This window comes from Crinia signifera, chromosome 12 (genome assembly GCF_055691185.1).
Source record: "Crinia signifera chromosome 12, ASM5569118v1, whole genome shotgun sequence".
NCBI classification, from domain to species: Eukaryota; Metazoa; Chordata; class Amphibia; order Anura; family Myobatrachidae; genus Crinia; species Crinia signifera.
The window spans coordinates 40,561,275-40,576,988 of NC_139228.1; the positions used below are offsets into that span (position 1 = coordinate 40,561,275).

General features: G+C 48.3%; 1 protein-coding gene across 3 annotated transcripts in view; it reads right to left on the minus strand.

The window, feature by feature from the left end:
• Positions 1-15,714, minus strand: part of SYT16 (synaptotagmin 16) — a 118,188-nt gene that overhangs the window by 58,011 nt on the left and 44,463 nt on the right. For 2 of the 3 annotated variants that reach the window (XM_083166439.1, XM_083166438.1), the window contains exon 1: positions 13,620-13,751. The exons of the other annotated variant lie outside the window; for it this stretch is intronic. The gene's annotated coding sequence lies outside the window, so the exon portion shown is untranslated. Of the gene's footprint in view, positions 1-13,619; positions 13,752-15,714 lie in introns of those variants that run through there. 3 annotated transcript variants of the gene reach the window in all.

A 15,714-nucleotide genomic window follows, 5' to 3' on the forward strand; every position in this document is an offset into this window, starting at 1 on the left:
AGCATGTCATTACTATGTAATTGGGCAGGAATGTGGCCATGAAAGTTAGGTCTGATTATATTTAAATAATGTACTATTGACAGCTGCAGATTCTGTTGGAGGTATGTAGTGCCAACCCTCTAATATTTTAACGCTATTCGATAAATGAGGCATCAGTGGGCGGTCATCTAATAGAATTTAGTAGGGGCGGGGCTGTCTTCTTACAGACAAATATATAGGCAGGTCAATCTGCTTCCCCAGATAGAATACCCAAGAGTCATTTGGCCGGGGTAGTATGCATAATTACAGCCCGGCTACTAAATGCCATGGGGGATGGGGGATGGGTCACGTGCCCGGTGATCCTTGTAGGGCTCCCCATAATATGGGAACTTCCCAGACATTATGGGAAAGCAAGCACATATGGTTAATACACAAATCTTACCTTCCAACTGTGCTGATCTTGGCTATGCCACCTCTCTGCAAAAGCTGCATGTCACCACGCTGTGGGGGATCATGGTCAAATACCCTTAGGGCCAGGGCTATTTTTCTGCTGGCTCCAGCAGGAACTGTGGCCCTTATTCTAGTTCACTCTTTCTGACAAAATATTTCTTAGATGGACAAAACCATGTGCACTGTAGGTGAGGCAGGTGTTACTTGTGCAGAGATAATTAGATTTGGGTGGGGTTTTACACCTGCCTCACCTGCAGTGCACATGGTTTTGTCCATCTATGAAATATTTTGTCAGAAAGAGTGAACTAGAATAAGGGCCACAGTTCCTGCTGGAGCCTGCTGAAAAATAGCCCTGCTTAGGGCCATGGTGGCAACTCTGAAAGGCCCATGCTCCAGAGAGCTGGCATTCCCATATCCTTTTACCTGTAAGACTGTAACTTTGCCCAACTGCATTGTTTCCAATAGGGATGGCCAACATTTTGGACGCCATCGATGGCAATAGTACAAACAGTCATCAATGGCAGCATAATATTTAATAGATGATCATCAATGTTTTTGACTATCAATGGTCATCTATTTTATTTGAATGACTGGCCCGTGGGACAATCAGGACCTGGGGCTGGGGCTTCATGAGTGTCAGGGGCGGAGCTATGCTCTGTAACCCTGCATTTGTGGGAGAATTAAAAAAAACTATTTGGCTATGCTGTGCCATGGATAGAGGAGAACCATCTGATTCTCTCCCATCGTTGGAAAAACTATTCTACAATGACCATAAACCATCGATGATTATGATTTATTAGTGGTCGATGGCCATCCCTAGTTTCCAATAATTATTCATATCTGTGTCAATCAGGAAAACGTGAGTGCATTCACAAAAAGGGGTCATTTCAAAGGTGGCATGTGAGGTCTCTGGGGAGGGTATAACTTGGGCTTTCCTCTAAATCCGTATAGTTCATATTCTTATTAAATATCAACAGCAATTAAGCACTTTAGAACAAAATAAACGATGCTTTCACACATGAATTTATCAGACAGTCATTGGGGCATATGAATCAATGCTTGGAGAATAATGAAATGGAGAGAGATAAAGGGGTAGATGTATGATGCTCTGTTTGGGCGGAGAAGTGGTATAAGCGCCTGTAATGTGCACTGATAGCGCTTCTCCCAAAGTGACAGTGGTGTCATGTGCCCATGTATATCAGTGCTGCCATGCCAATATCAGGGGCAATATCAGTGGCACAATTCGCTGGATCGGGACACTTGGGAGGTATGCTTTATGTCCAATCACTTTATCTCCATCCTAGGCTTTGTAAATAGATCACCCGCTGTAGTAGAACACAATACATGACCATACCATGTAAAATGACAGTTTCTTTTCCCCACTGAGTAACTATGAATGGAAAACACTAAAACAACGCTCAGATGCCGCAGTACACGTCCACTTTACCCCTGCACACAAAGGTGTTGCTTTTACAATCTCCCGGAAATGCTTCTTCAGAACCAGCTACCTCCGGTTGCACACCTGCATGGGAAGTAGCTGCATACTTTGCCTACATACAGTATCTGTGCTCCTCCCCGGGAGAAGCAAGGAGAGCAGACACTGATGTGCAGTTTGGGTGTAGGGGACAAATACTGACGTTCAGGGGGAGTGCCATGATCGCTGGTATTTGTTTCTAGGGCTGAGGGGAATCTGGGAGGAGGTATGAGACTTGCCCACCTTTCCAGGAGGGCCACCCAATTTTTGTGAGCCTCTGGGCTGTTCCAGCCAGGAGGGTAGTCAAGTATGAGTAGTTGCTTCCTACTCTCAATGCCAAATGTACTAGAGTAAAGGCCCCCATACACTGGTCCGATTTCACCCGCTCCCAACGGTGGGGGCTGAAAAATCGGCTCAAATCGGATGTTTTGACATTCGATCTGATGTGCAGTCCTGTGCGCATCGTATAGGATCCTCAGACTCGGACCCCCCTCCCAGCAGCAGGGAACGGGATTGCATGCAATACATTGCATGTGAAAGGACCACATGTGATGCACTGCATGCAATCCTGCCACCTGGGAAGGTCCTGGGCGGGTCAAAGGGGTCGGATGGCCCATACACTGCTGTGATACATCATAGTAGTGTATGACCTGGTTAACCCTAGAACACATACATTGTTTTGGCAGCAGTCATTTCTTTGTTTCTTTGGTTTACTTCATTATCCCTGTATGTGTTCTAGGGTTAAGATTTGTGGACCTGACTCAAATTAGACGGGATAGTCACTGGATTAAAAGGGACAAATAGTTTAAAGGTTAAACCAACTTGGTTTTGCCTTTAAACTTATTGTTGCTTTCAGTTGGGATATGGTCATTGGGTCACCAACATGTTGGTCCACAGTCATTAGGTCGACATTTAAGTCAACAAGAGTCTAGGTCGACATGCAGGAAGGTCGACATAAGTCTATGTCGACATGGGTTAGGTCGACAGGGCCATTAGGTTGACATGGGTTAGGTCAACAGTCAAAAGATCGACATGGGGTTTTTCGCATTATTTTGAGCCGACATGTGCCGACAGGCAGTATTTCATGCCCTACCATCCACTAGGGCATGGTGGGAGAATAAAATAGTGTGCGAGGCACCGTGCCCGAGGCATGGCGAGCACAGCGAGGGGACGCAGTGCTACGTTTCAGTGTCCATGTCGACTGTGTCGACATTCGGGACGATTGGTTTACAAAAAAAACATGTCGACCTTTTGACTGTTTACCTAACCCATGTCGACCTAATGATCCACACCCCTTCAGTTTTAGCATTTGTTGAACAAGTTGGAAAGGTAAACATTGAAAATCATGGCAGTATATATATATCTTACAGCTTATAGACATCTTTATGTGCCCCATATATCAATTTAATACATACAAATTCTTAATCCTTATTTGAAGCATATTAATCCTCTGATTTATTTCTATTCAGGTCTCATAAGCGCAGAAAGCTGTGCCCCACAGACCATCCTGCAGAACATATTATTTTTGTTTCTATGTGCGCCAAGCTGCAGCAGCATTTATTTCATCCGTTAACAGTTCCCTGTAATATTTTATGCATCAAATATAGCACATAACCAATGGAAGAAGTAGCGCTTAGTATTCACAGACACAGCCATGTAAATTAATTGCCCGCCCCTGTAATTTAGCTGTTGTTTCTGTTTCTTAAGTCTTTTGATTATACACAATTCACAGACTGAACGCGCTGATAATCAACAATCTTCTATACCCAGCCTCTTCTACATTGTCTACAAATGACCCCACTCTGCACAGGGTACAAAATACTACCATGCAATTTGACATATATATTTCTTATTAGCTTTCATTGTTGCATTGTCTAATATAGGGGTGTGCACCGGGCACTTCATTACCCTTCTGGATTTTGGATCTGTATTTTTTATTTTAAATCATAAATACTGCTAAATTTACAGAATTGTTTTTTGTTGCTCCTACGCTATTATTAACCTTAATAACATTAATATCCACTCATATTCAGTCTATCCTGAACATTGAACACCTCACAATGTTGTTTTTAGGCCAAAAAGGTTGCACCGAGGTAGATGGATGACTAAGCGACACAAGTGGGTGGCACAAACACTGGACTGATTCAGCACACTTATTAGCACCCCTGGACTGATATGGCACACTTAGCAGCTCTACTGGACTGATCCGACACACTTAGCATCACCCCTGGACTGATACAGCACACTTAGCATCAACCCTGGACTGATACGGCACACTAAGCATCAACCCTGGACTGATACAGCACACTAAGCATCAACCCTGGACTAATACGGCACACTTAGCATCACCCCTGAACTGATACGGCACACTTAGCATCAAACCTGGACTGATACGGCATACTTAGCATCACCCCTGGACTGATACGGCACACTTAGCATCAACCCTGGACTGATACGGCACACTAAGCATCAACCCTGGACTGATACAGCACACTAAGCATCAACCCTGGACTAATACGGCACACTTAGCATCACCCCTGAACTGATACGGCACACTTAGCATCAAACCTGGACTGATACGGCATACTTAGCATCACCCCTGGACTGATACAGCACACTTAACATCACCCTGGACTGAAACAGGACCCTTGGCAGCACCCTATGAATTATACGGTACACTTAGCTCATCCCTGGTATTATACATGACACATGGCAGCACTCATGGAATTATATGGCACACGGTGCACACCCTGGAATTATACACAAAACATGGCAGCACCCCTGGAATTATACATGACATATGGCAGCACCCCTGGAATTATACATGACATATGGCAGCACCCCTGGAATTATATATGACACATGGCCGCATCCCTGGGGTTATAGGGCACACATGGGCACACCTGGAATTTTTATGATAGATGACAGCACCCATGAAATTATACGGCACACATGGGGCACCCCTGGAATTATACATGACATATTGCAGCACCCCTGGAATTATATACAACACATGGCAGCGCTACTGGAATTATACAGCAGTATCACTGGACTGGACTTTGATGGCAGAACCAATGGACTTTATCGGCAGTATCACTTGGACTGGATTTATGCAGCAGTATCACTGAACTGGAATTGTACAGCAGTATCATGGTACTGGGATTATACAGCAGTATCACTGGACTGGACTTTAATGGAAGTAACAAAGGACTTTAACGGCAGTACCACTGGACTGGATTTATTCAGCAGTATCACTGGATTAAACTTTAATGGCAGAACCAAAGGACTTTATCGACAGTACCACTGGAATGAAATTATGCAGCAGTATCACTGGATTGGAATTAAAAAGCAGTATCACTGTACTTGAATTGTACAGCAGTATCACTAGACTGGACTTTAATGGCAGTATCACTGGACTGGTTTTTAATGGCAGTACCACTGGACTGGATTTATGCAGCAGTATCACTGGACTGGTTTTTAACGGCAGTACCACTGGACTGGATTTATGCAGCAGTATCACTGGACTTGACTTTAATGGCAGTATCACTGGACTTTAACGGCAGCACCAATTAACTTTTTAACGACAGTACCACTGGACTGGATTTATGCAGCAGTATCACTGGACTGGGATTATACAGCAGTATCACTGGACTGAAATTATACAGCAGTATCAATGGACTGGGATTATACAGCAGCATCAATGGACTTTAAGACTGTACCACTGGACTGGAGTTATGCAGATGTATCACTGGACTGGACTTTAACTGCAGTATCACTGGACTTTAATGGCAGTATTACCGGACTGGATTTATACAGCAGTGTCACTGAACTGGACTTGAACGGCAGCACCAAATGGACTTTAATGGATAATACTACATAAGAGCACTTCCTAATGTGACTAATGGTGCCCACACACGGTGCTACCATCACATGCGTTTTGAACCTTTTAGTTCAAACCGCATCGCATGTAGTTCACATCGCACCATGTTTATTTTGGCTTGCGATGCGCGCTTTCATGAAGTTTACATCACAAGCCATAAAAAAAAACAGTATGTGCAGCACATCATTTTTTATACTAGATCGCATCTCATCTAGTTCATATTGCACACTGCTGTAGCATACCTCCCAACACTTGAGTTTTAGAATTTGCGTCCGAAAAAAAAGCTTGGCCTGTGTCATAGTAAGCGTGGTCTCATGGGGATGCCGCGGGCGCAGGCCACGCCCCTTTTTCCGTCAGTACGGGGGCATGGCCAGTGCTGTGTAAGCTGCTGGCCATGCCCCCCAGCCCCTCTGCCTCTCTGAATAGACACAGTGAACATGCGCACAGCATCCATTCCCTGCTCTGCAGCGACGAATAACGGAGTGCCTGCAATAGGCATGTAGAGGGTTAAACATCCCTCAGCTGCGTGTCATCGCTGACAAGCATGTGACTCGGGGATCCTATGGGATGGGGAGGGTTTGGCCAAGGAAGAGGGAGTATAGGAGCAGGAAGGGGAGGAGGCTTCCTCTTCTTCCTGCTGATTTTCCAGAGGGAGGACGTGGGGTGCTGGAGTAGGAAAAGCTGAGCAAAGCGTTAGTGTCAGGTACCTGGTGTCCTAGTAGCGGGTCAGGCATTGCGGCATGGCTTCCTCTGCCCTGCGACCGCGGCGATCTGCTCGCCGTCCGGCCCGTTCGCGGGCAGCGATATACAGGAGGGCGACCCCCCCCTTGCCCTGCAGCCTCCGGCGCTGCTCGACGCGGGTCGCGGGGAGTGACGCGCGCCGGTAGAGGCATTGCGCCTGACACGGCCGCGCGAGCTCCGTCGCGGCCTGCGGGGGGGCCGCGTGCAGCGTGGTGGGGCGGCGTCATCGCGCCGCGCCGGCCGGGTCACGCGGTCCGGCGCGTCACGCGGTAGTGGGGGACCTGCCGGGCATGGCGGCGCTGCCGGAGCAGGCGAGGACGCTGGGCGGGCGGCACTGCTGCCCCCAGCGCCGAGTCGAGCGTCTGGCACGCGCGCACAGCGCGGCAGAGTTGTGAGGGGCAGGGGACATGCTGCAGCCAGGGGGGCTGGGAGCAGAGAGCACGCTCAGAGCCGCGCTGCGCCCAGCCAGAGGGGGCGTGGCGATAGGCAGCGGAGCTGCTCACTGGACCCCCCTTTTGAGGACCAGGGGTGGGATGACCAGGATCAGGGGGTAGAGGGGCACAGCCAGGCATTGCAGGGCGATCAGGAACATGGAGATTGGGAGAGCTATGAGGATGGCTGGGGGAGCATGGGCAGGAGGCAGGGTGCTGCTAACCGTGCTGGTCGCTCAGGCTCTGCAGAGGGCTCTGGGAGAGGCCACACGAGGGCGCCCCCTGCTGCTGCTTTTGATCCCATACTGCTGTCCACTGCCCTCTCCTCCATGGCCAGCGCCCTGGGGCCTTTGGCAGATAGCCTCTCCCCCGACGGCAGGCCCAGGGATAGTAGGAATAGGAGGGGGCCAGGGTCCCGAGGGGTGCCAGCAGAGGGCTACTCCCAATTTATGCAGGCCGTCAGAGAGATGGGGTCTGCCGTAGCGGCCATTGAGGGCCGACCCTCCACGTCAGGGCAGGCACAGCGTACAGCAGGGGGGCGTAGGAGATCCAGCAGGCCGAGGCATGGGTCCCATGAAGCCTACCACGATGACACACCCCTACCCTTGGAAGATTTGGCGGACGCTGTCGACACCAGCGACGACGCGGATGATGACGACACGTGGGCTGCACAACCGGACTCCTCAGGTGAAGCCTCGTTTGAGGACGATGCAGGGTCTCGGCGGGGCACCTCATCTAGCGGGTCAGGAAGCAACCATTCTTCCTCCTCCTCCTCCTCTTCAGCAGGCGGGTCTGATGTGGGGAGCTCCACTAGGGCACGCAAACGGGCAGCTAGGTACGCCAGGAAGGAGGCGGGGAGGAGGGCACAGCAGTCCAAGCGCAGGAAGCTATCCGCTATATCCCGTAGAGAGAGGAAGAGAAGAAATTTGCCCGCCGTTGTGCACTGCGACTATACGGCAGTGTGCAGGGGTTTGCGCGAAAGTTGCAGGAAGAAAATTGAGAAAGGAGACTACGTTGACGTGTTCAGTCTGACCGAGGACTCCAAGAAAGCGTTCAAGGCTGCAAAGGATAAGGGCGGCATTGGCTCTGAAGCCTATAGGTCTTATGACAACTGGCTGGCGGGCTTTTGTGTTTTCGCAGCCTGTTACTTGGAGGATCGGCCAGACGAACACATGAACGTGATAAGATATATACACATGGTCCACGAGATGCAGCGTACCTATGGGGGCACGGCTTGGCGAACTTATGATGAGCAGTTCCGGCGCAAGCAGGACTGTTTATTCATTCTGGACCTTGGGTGCAAGGATGTAGAAATATGGATGGGGCTCACGCGCATGGGGTTGGGGGCGGTGGAGGCTGCCTCCGCACCTCCGGCTCCTCCCGCGGCCTCCCCCTCCTCACAGCGACCAACGCAGGAGGCCCTTCCGGCACGTCGTTTCGCTGCGACAAATAGGCCCGCAGCAGTAGGCGCATCTAAGGGTAAATGCTTCGCATTTAATAACTCCTCCTGTCAGATGGGCCAGCGTTGTCGCTTTCGGCATATCTGCATTAATTGTTCTGGGAACCACCCGGCCTCCAACTGCTTTCGGGGCCCCCGCCCCAATAGAGGGGCGGCTGCCGCTACACCCAGAGCAGCGGCAGGCGGGAATCCTAGATAAGGCGCGTTCGCCTGTGAACGTGGCTGCCATGGCCGATTGGTTTCAGCGCTACCCAGATAGGGAAGCGGCCTTTTTTCTGTTTGAAGGTTTTAAGGGGGGTTTTGTTTTACCAGTTAAAGGAGAAGTTAAGGGTGGATCATATCGCAATCTCCAGTCCGCTCGTTCCCTCCCGGAAGTTTTGAGGGAGAAAGTGGATAAGGAGATTCAGTTGGGGCGCATGGTAGGCCCCTTTTCCCACCCCCCCTTAGAGAACCTGGTTATTTCCCCGGTTGGTGTGGTACCTAAGAAGGCCCCAGGAAAGTATCGCCTTATACAGCATCTGTCTTACCCAGCGGGCTTCTCTGTCAACGACGCCATCCCAGAGGAATATTGTTCGGTGACTTAGTCATTTGACGATGCCCTGGCAATGGTTCGGTCGTTTGGACAGGGGGCGCTCATGGCTAAGATAGATGTTGAGTCTGCTTTCAGGCTTCTCCCCCTGCACCCCAGTTCATTTCGGTACATGGGCTTCCGCATCGGAGAGGAGTATTTCATCGACAAATGTTTGCCGATGGGGTGCTCCGTTTCTTGTGCATTTTTTGAGAAGTTCAGTACCTTTCTGCACTGGTGTGTCGAGAGTTCATCTGACGGGGGCGGCCTAGCCCATTACCTGGATGACTTTCTGTGCATCGGGCCGGCCGGCTCCGAGCACTGCGCCCGCATGTTGCTTAAGATTCAATCGCTGTTCAGGCATTTCGGGGTCCCCATTGCAGACGACAAGACTGAGGGCCCTTGTTCTTGTCTGTCCTTTCTTGGTATCTTAATAGATACTGAGAAGGGCTGCTGCAGCCTGCCGGCCGATAAGGTAGGCAGGCTCAGCGAGGCTATCTTGCAATGCGAGAGTAGGTCTAAGATCCCTCTGAGACAAGCACAGTCAGTTTTAGGACAGCTCAACTTTGCGTGCAAGGTCATCCCCATGGGCAGGCTTTTTTGCAGGAAGCTCGAGAGGGCCACGGCCGGGGTGATCAAGCCTCATCACTGCGTCCGCTTGTCCGCCGAAATTCGGCGGGACTTGAAGGCATGGTCCTCGTTTTTTGGAGGACTTCAACGGGGTGCGGATTTGGCTCGCTCCGACCGTGGCAAACTCGGAGCTTCAGTTATACACGGATGCAGCCGGAGCGGCTGGCTTCGGCTGCTTCCTGGATGGGCATTGGTGCGCGGAGGTATGGCCTCGGGGGTGGTCCAGTGAGGGCCTCACCCGGGATCTTTTGCTGCTAGAGCTTTTTCCCATCATGGTTGCCATGGAAATCTGGGGATCGCGCCTAGCGAACAGGAGCCTGCTGTTCTGGTGCGATAATTTCAGCGCCGTACACGCCATCAATCACCAGAAGGCAAAATCCCTGTTAGTGTTGAGAGTCCTGGCGCAGCTTTCCCTCCAATGTCTGCGCCATAATATATTGTTTAGGGCTCAGCATGTGCCCGGCATTGATAATGAAATAGCGGACGCTCTTTCGCGTTTTCAATGGCAGCGCTTTCGGGATCTTGCGCCTCATGCTGATCTGTTGGGCACGCCCTGCCCCTCTTATGTTTGGCAGGTGATCGAGCCCGACTGGAGGGGCTAGCGGAGTCCTCCTTGGCTCCCCGTACACTGCGAAGCTATCGGCAGGCATGGGCAGAATGGGAATCGTTCTCAGGAGGGGGTGCGCAGCCAGGTAGGCGGGGTCAACAGCGTTTATTGTCTTTCCTTTGGTTTTTATATAGTTCAGGAAAATCCAGGGCAGTGGCAGCTAGGTACTTGGCGGGCATATCTTTCTTCGCTAGGATCAAAGGGCGGCCGGATTTTACTAAGGGTTTCCTAGTCGCTAAGGCCATGAAGGGCTGGGCACGGAGGGTGCCAGCTCCTCCAGACTGTCGCCGGCCGATTAATGCCTCTCTTCTTAGTGATTTACTAGAAGGAGTGGGGCATTGCGCTAGCTCTGCGTTCGAGGCGCTGCTGTTTAGGCTGGCTTTTTCCATGGCTTACCATGGCGCTTTTAGGATATCCGAGCTAGTTGCACCCTCGAAGACTAGGGACGCGACCCTCCTTCTGTCTGACATACGCTTAGATGGAGGGACATTGTGGTTTAGGATTAGAAGGTCCAAGACCTACCAGTCGGCCAGAGGTAGGTGGTCCTCCATGGGCACTGTCGTCCCTGAGTCAGTGTGCCCTGTAACATTGGGTACATTGTATATGCTAGTGAGACCTTCCTCAGGGCGATCCTGGCTACTACACTACGATGGTTCACCTCTGACGTTGTACCAGTTCCGATGGATGCTGGGGCGTTGCCTGTCTCGGTTGGGCCTGTCACCACGGGACTTCGGGACGCATTCCTTTAGAATAGGTGCCGCTACTGCGGCAGCTGAGGCCGGCTGGTCGGTGAAGGACATTAAATCCCTAGGGAGATGGCGCTCAGCGAGCTACAAGAAATATATTAGGCCACATCTGCTGTCATAAGTGTTGCTGAGTTGTCTGTTTGTGACTGTCGTGTTGATGGATGGTCATTTGTTTACCCTTCCCTATGTCCACCCTACTCGGGGCTTAACTACGCTCTGCTGTTGGGCCAGCGTCCGGAGTTTTCCCGCTTTTTTGCCTGATCTGACGGACTGAATCTGGTGCTACGTAATTTAGCTATAGTCTAATTAAAAGTCCCTCAGCAGGTCTAGTCGTTTTTCTCCGGCCGAGTACACCTTTCAACCCTTTCCTTTCCAAAACCCTGCCCTTCCCCCTGTTTGTCTCTTTCCTTTTGTGTCCTGGTATGGCTCCAATCGTGATTGGAGCATGTCTTAGGCACTGTTTTGAATGTGCCTCGAATAGTCATACCAAATTTGTTTTTTCTTTTTGGCAGATCCTCATAAATATGCAAAGGCGCTCCCATTTAAACAGTCCAGTCTAACACCCTATTTTGCGGCTAGGCTAGCTAGCGCAGGTAAGGGTCCCCCCTCTGCCTGCATCGGATCGATTAGGTGGTTAGGGGTGCGGGGCATGTCCTGGGGGGCCCTTAAGGATTTCCTATTGTGCTGCGCACGCAAGTACGGGTTACCATCGGTACTAGTGATTCACTTGGGAGGTAACGACCTCGGGAAGGTGCCTCAGTTAGATCTGCGAGGCTGGATTTTAGAAGACCTGGCAGCCATTAGATCGGCCTGGCCCACATGTACCATAGTCTGGTCATTTATTGTTCCTCGGCTATGTTGGAGGGGGGTTACTAACCCTAGGGCAATCGATGAGTCCAGGAAGAAACTTAATGGGGCAATAGCCCGGTGGGTAGTAGCTTCAGGAGGGGCGGTGGTCGCTCACGAGAGGATCAGGTTCGGTCATAAACACCTATTCCGGCCTGATGGGGTTCATCTGGTTGATGAGGGCCTCTTTATGTTCTTGGAGGATCTGTTGATAGTCATTGAGTCTGTAGTTTAGATGGTGGCGGTGCGGGGTAGTCTGTTAGAACTCCGCTTTGGCGGGAAAGAACGGCAGTTTTTTAATAAATTAGTTAGATATTAGTTATTGAGTTTACGTACATGGTTTGTTTTCGGTGCACTCACCTCTCATTGACTTAGGCATGTTGCTGTAACACCCGTGTCGGGGTCAGCGACCTCACCCGGAGGGGTGGGTAGTCAAGGCGCAAGGTTGAGTTGGATACCACTTGTTACGAGTTAGGCCAGTTACGTAGGTAGTTGGGGTGGAGTTTAGTTAATAGCCGTTCTTTCTTGGCCACCATTAATTAATCAATTAATAAATCAACAAAAAATTAGTTAAAAAATTCTACAAAAATAAATCAGTTAACAACTTCTGCCAAACCTAAGTCTCCGAGTCATTATTTCAGGTTTATCATAAGTGGATGTTTTAAGTATTAAGGTGATACATGTTGGGAAAGGACGGGTAAGATGATGGGATGTTTAGAATAACGGAGTGCCTGCAATAGGCATGTAGAGGGTTAAACATCCCTCAGCTGCGTGTCATCGCTGACAAGCATGTGACTCGGGGATCCTATGGGATGGGGAGGGTTTGGCCAAGGAAGAGGGAGTATAGGAGCAGGAAGGGGAGGAGGCTTCCTCTTCTTCCTGCTGATTTTCCCACCCTCCCTCCCCCTTTTTTGGGTTTGGTTTTGAAGTGGTGGGTTTTTGTGTTTTAATCGCGTTAGCTGATAGGCGGGAAAGAACGGCAGTTTTTTAATAAATTAGTTAGATATTAGTTATTGAGTTTACGTACATGGTTTGTTTTCGGTGCACTCACCTCTCATTGACTTAGGCATGTTGCTGTAACACCCGTGTCGGGGTCAGCGACCTCACCCGGAGGGGTGGGTAGTCAAGGCGCAAGGTTGAGTTGGATACCGCTTGTTACGAGTTAGGCCAGTTACGTAGGTAGTTGTGGTGGAGTTTAGTTAATAGCCGTTCTTTCTTGGCCACCATTAATTAATCAATTAATAAATCAACAAAAAATTAGTTACAAAATTCTACAAAAATAAATCAGTTAACAACTTCTGCCAAACCTAAGTCTCCGAGTCATTATTTCAGGTTTATCATAAGTGGATGTTTTAAGTATTAAGGTGATACATGTTGGGAAAGGACGGGTAAGATGATGGGATGTTTAAGGCAGCACCAACTGTTCCCCACCGTGGGAAAAGCTGGACAGTTGGGATGGTACAAATGGTACAGTAAACATATGGATGCATATTAGCTTTACGTTCTGATCGCTAAACAGGACATAAAGAACTTAAACGTACATAAATATGCAGATTAGAGTGTAAAACATAGGATATGCATAGAATATCTATAAAAGTGTATAATAGCAGAACATAGATACAGTTATCAAACCAGTGTAAAGGAAGTCGGCAAAAAGATATATGTGAGAATTACAAAGTAATCCATTTCCAAATAACACAACTTCTTATTCCTAAAGTGTTTTACTATATGAGCTATTGAGGAAGAACAAATGTTTCCTGTATGGCAATGATAATAATGAATAATAATAATAATAATAATAGGCTTACCTTGCGTTGTATATGACTAGGCTATATAATGTACATATGTGAACAAATGTTTTCCAGTCATTTCAGTGAGTTTTAAATTCTGTAATCACCAGAGCAGTTGTTCCTTACACCCATTTCCCTTCCTTCCTGAACAGTCACTGACGAGTTTTGTAAAGTCCTTTGGTTGTAAAAGACTGGGGAGTGGTACTGTGTATGTAACAGAATTTCTCAGCCCACACGAGTTATATTTGTATACTGTGTACAGGGCTATCAGCTAAGGAATGTCAGCCAACAAGTGCAGCGAAAACTAACCAAACAAGTTTCCTTGCTTGTTGTAAGCAGTGTAGATTGGAAAATCGCATGCAGGTAAAGAGTCTGCAAGAAAGCACGCTTATACACATAATGCCACACAGAAATTCCCCTTACACATTATGATGCACATTAGTAATGTCCTTATACACATAATGCCATTCAATAATGCCGCTTACACATATGCGACACATTGGGCCTTATTTTAGTTCACTCTTTCTGACAAAATCCTTCTTAGATGGGCAAAACCATGTGCACTGCAGGTGGGGCAGATGTAACTTGTGCAGATATAATTAGATTTGGGTGGGGTTTTACTTCAAAGTGAGATCTATATTGCAGTGTAAGCAGCCAGTATTTTCCCTTCACAGAAACAAAATAACTCACCCAAATCTAATTCTCTCTGCACATTTTACATCTGCCCCCCCCTGCAGTGCACATGGTTTTGTCCATCTAAGAAGGATTTTGTCAGAAAGAGTGAACCAAAATAAGGCCCATTATCACAATCCAATTCCCCCTGCACATCCTTCACAGCACTCACTGGACTCTACAGATATTGAAGCCTGGGCTGGCTGCAGGGAGTCACTCAGTGCAATCTCATTCTGCTGGACTCCGCAAAGGGCTGGGAGTCGGGACTGATTCATAGGTGGATGCTGCAGAAGCTGCCCTTGCACCTGTTGCCAGAATCACAGTTGCGATAATATGCAAATGACCTTGTATAAATACCTGCATCTGAATGTGCAGGTACTGTGATGTCCCATTTCAGCATGCTGCACATTACAGCTCCAACAGTGTTCCTTGTCATGACACTACCTTTGCACCATTGCACGCAACACCAACATGCAAGTGTGCAGGTATATACCGATTCAATATCAATGGAGGAGGGAGGGGCAGACGGCGCAAGGACAGCATGCGGGGGGAGGGAGGATTATTTATTTATTAACAGTTTCTTATATGGTGCATACATATTCCGCAGCGCTTTAATAAAGCAGCATGGAACTGCAGAAGTACACTAGCCTGTCAAGTCTATTTCTGCTTTCGATCCCGGTGCCACGGTGACGCTCCCTGGGATCGGATCTGGATCAAAGGCAGTTAACACTGTTTAATTTGGACACGTTTTCGATTCGACTTTGCTTCTAGAAGCAAAATCGAATTGAAAATGTGTCTAAATCGAAGCGTGTGCACGCCCCATTAGTTACACATACTCAAAAAGAGTGTCTTTCTTTGTTTACTGTCCAATCACCCCCTTTTGTGTGAAGAGTTTTGGAAAGTGGTTTCCCTGATGAAAATGATGGAGTTATATTTAATTTTGAATGGAATGAATGTTCTAATCATGCTCAAAGTTTAAGGTAAAAACTGTCCATAGGTCTAATAAAGCATATGTAGATAAAGTGACAGATCATGTAGAAACAAGATGCGAGATGGGTTTAGAGATGATGCAACAGAGAATGTAGCACAACCCTGGAGGAAAGAGGGAGAATGTGGTAGAACAGGGTAATATTTCAAAAATGCAAATACAGTGAAAAGTACATAGTACATTTAAAGAAACAGACATGTTCTTACTTTTAAATCATTAATTACAGCATTACATATTTGTGTAGTCAGACATTGTTTTCCTCCAGAACCAGGAAGTGACAATGGAAAACTCTTTGGGGAAGATGCAATAAACCACCTAAAGAGGACAAGTGGGGAAGTTGTCCATAGCAACAAAATATATACTAGCTTTCATTGATCTAGCTCATTCTATAAAATAATAAGCAGAAGCAGATTGCTTATTAGGGCAACTTCTACACTTATCTTCTTCGGGAAG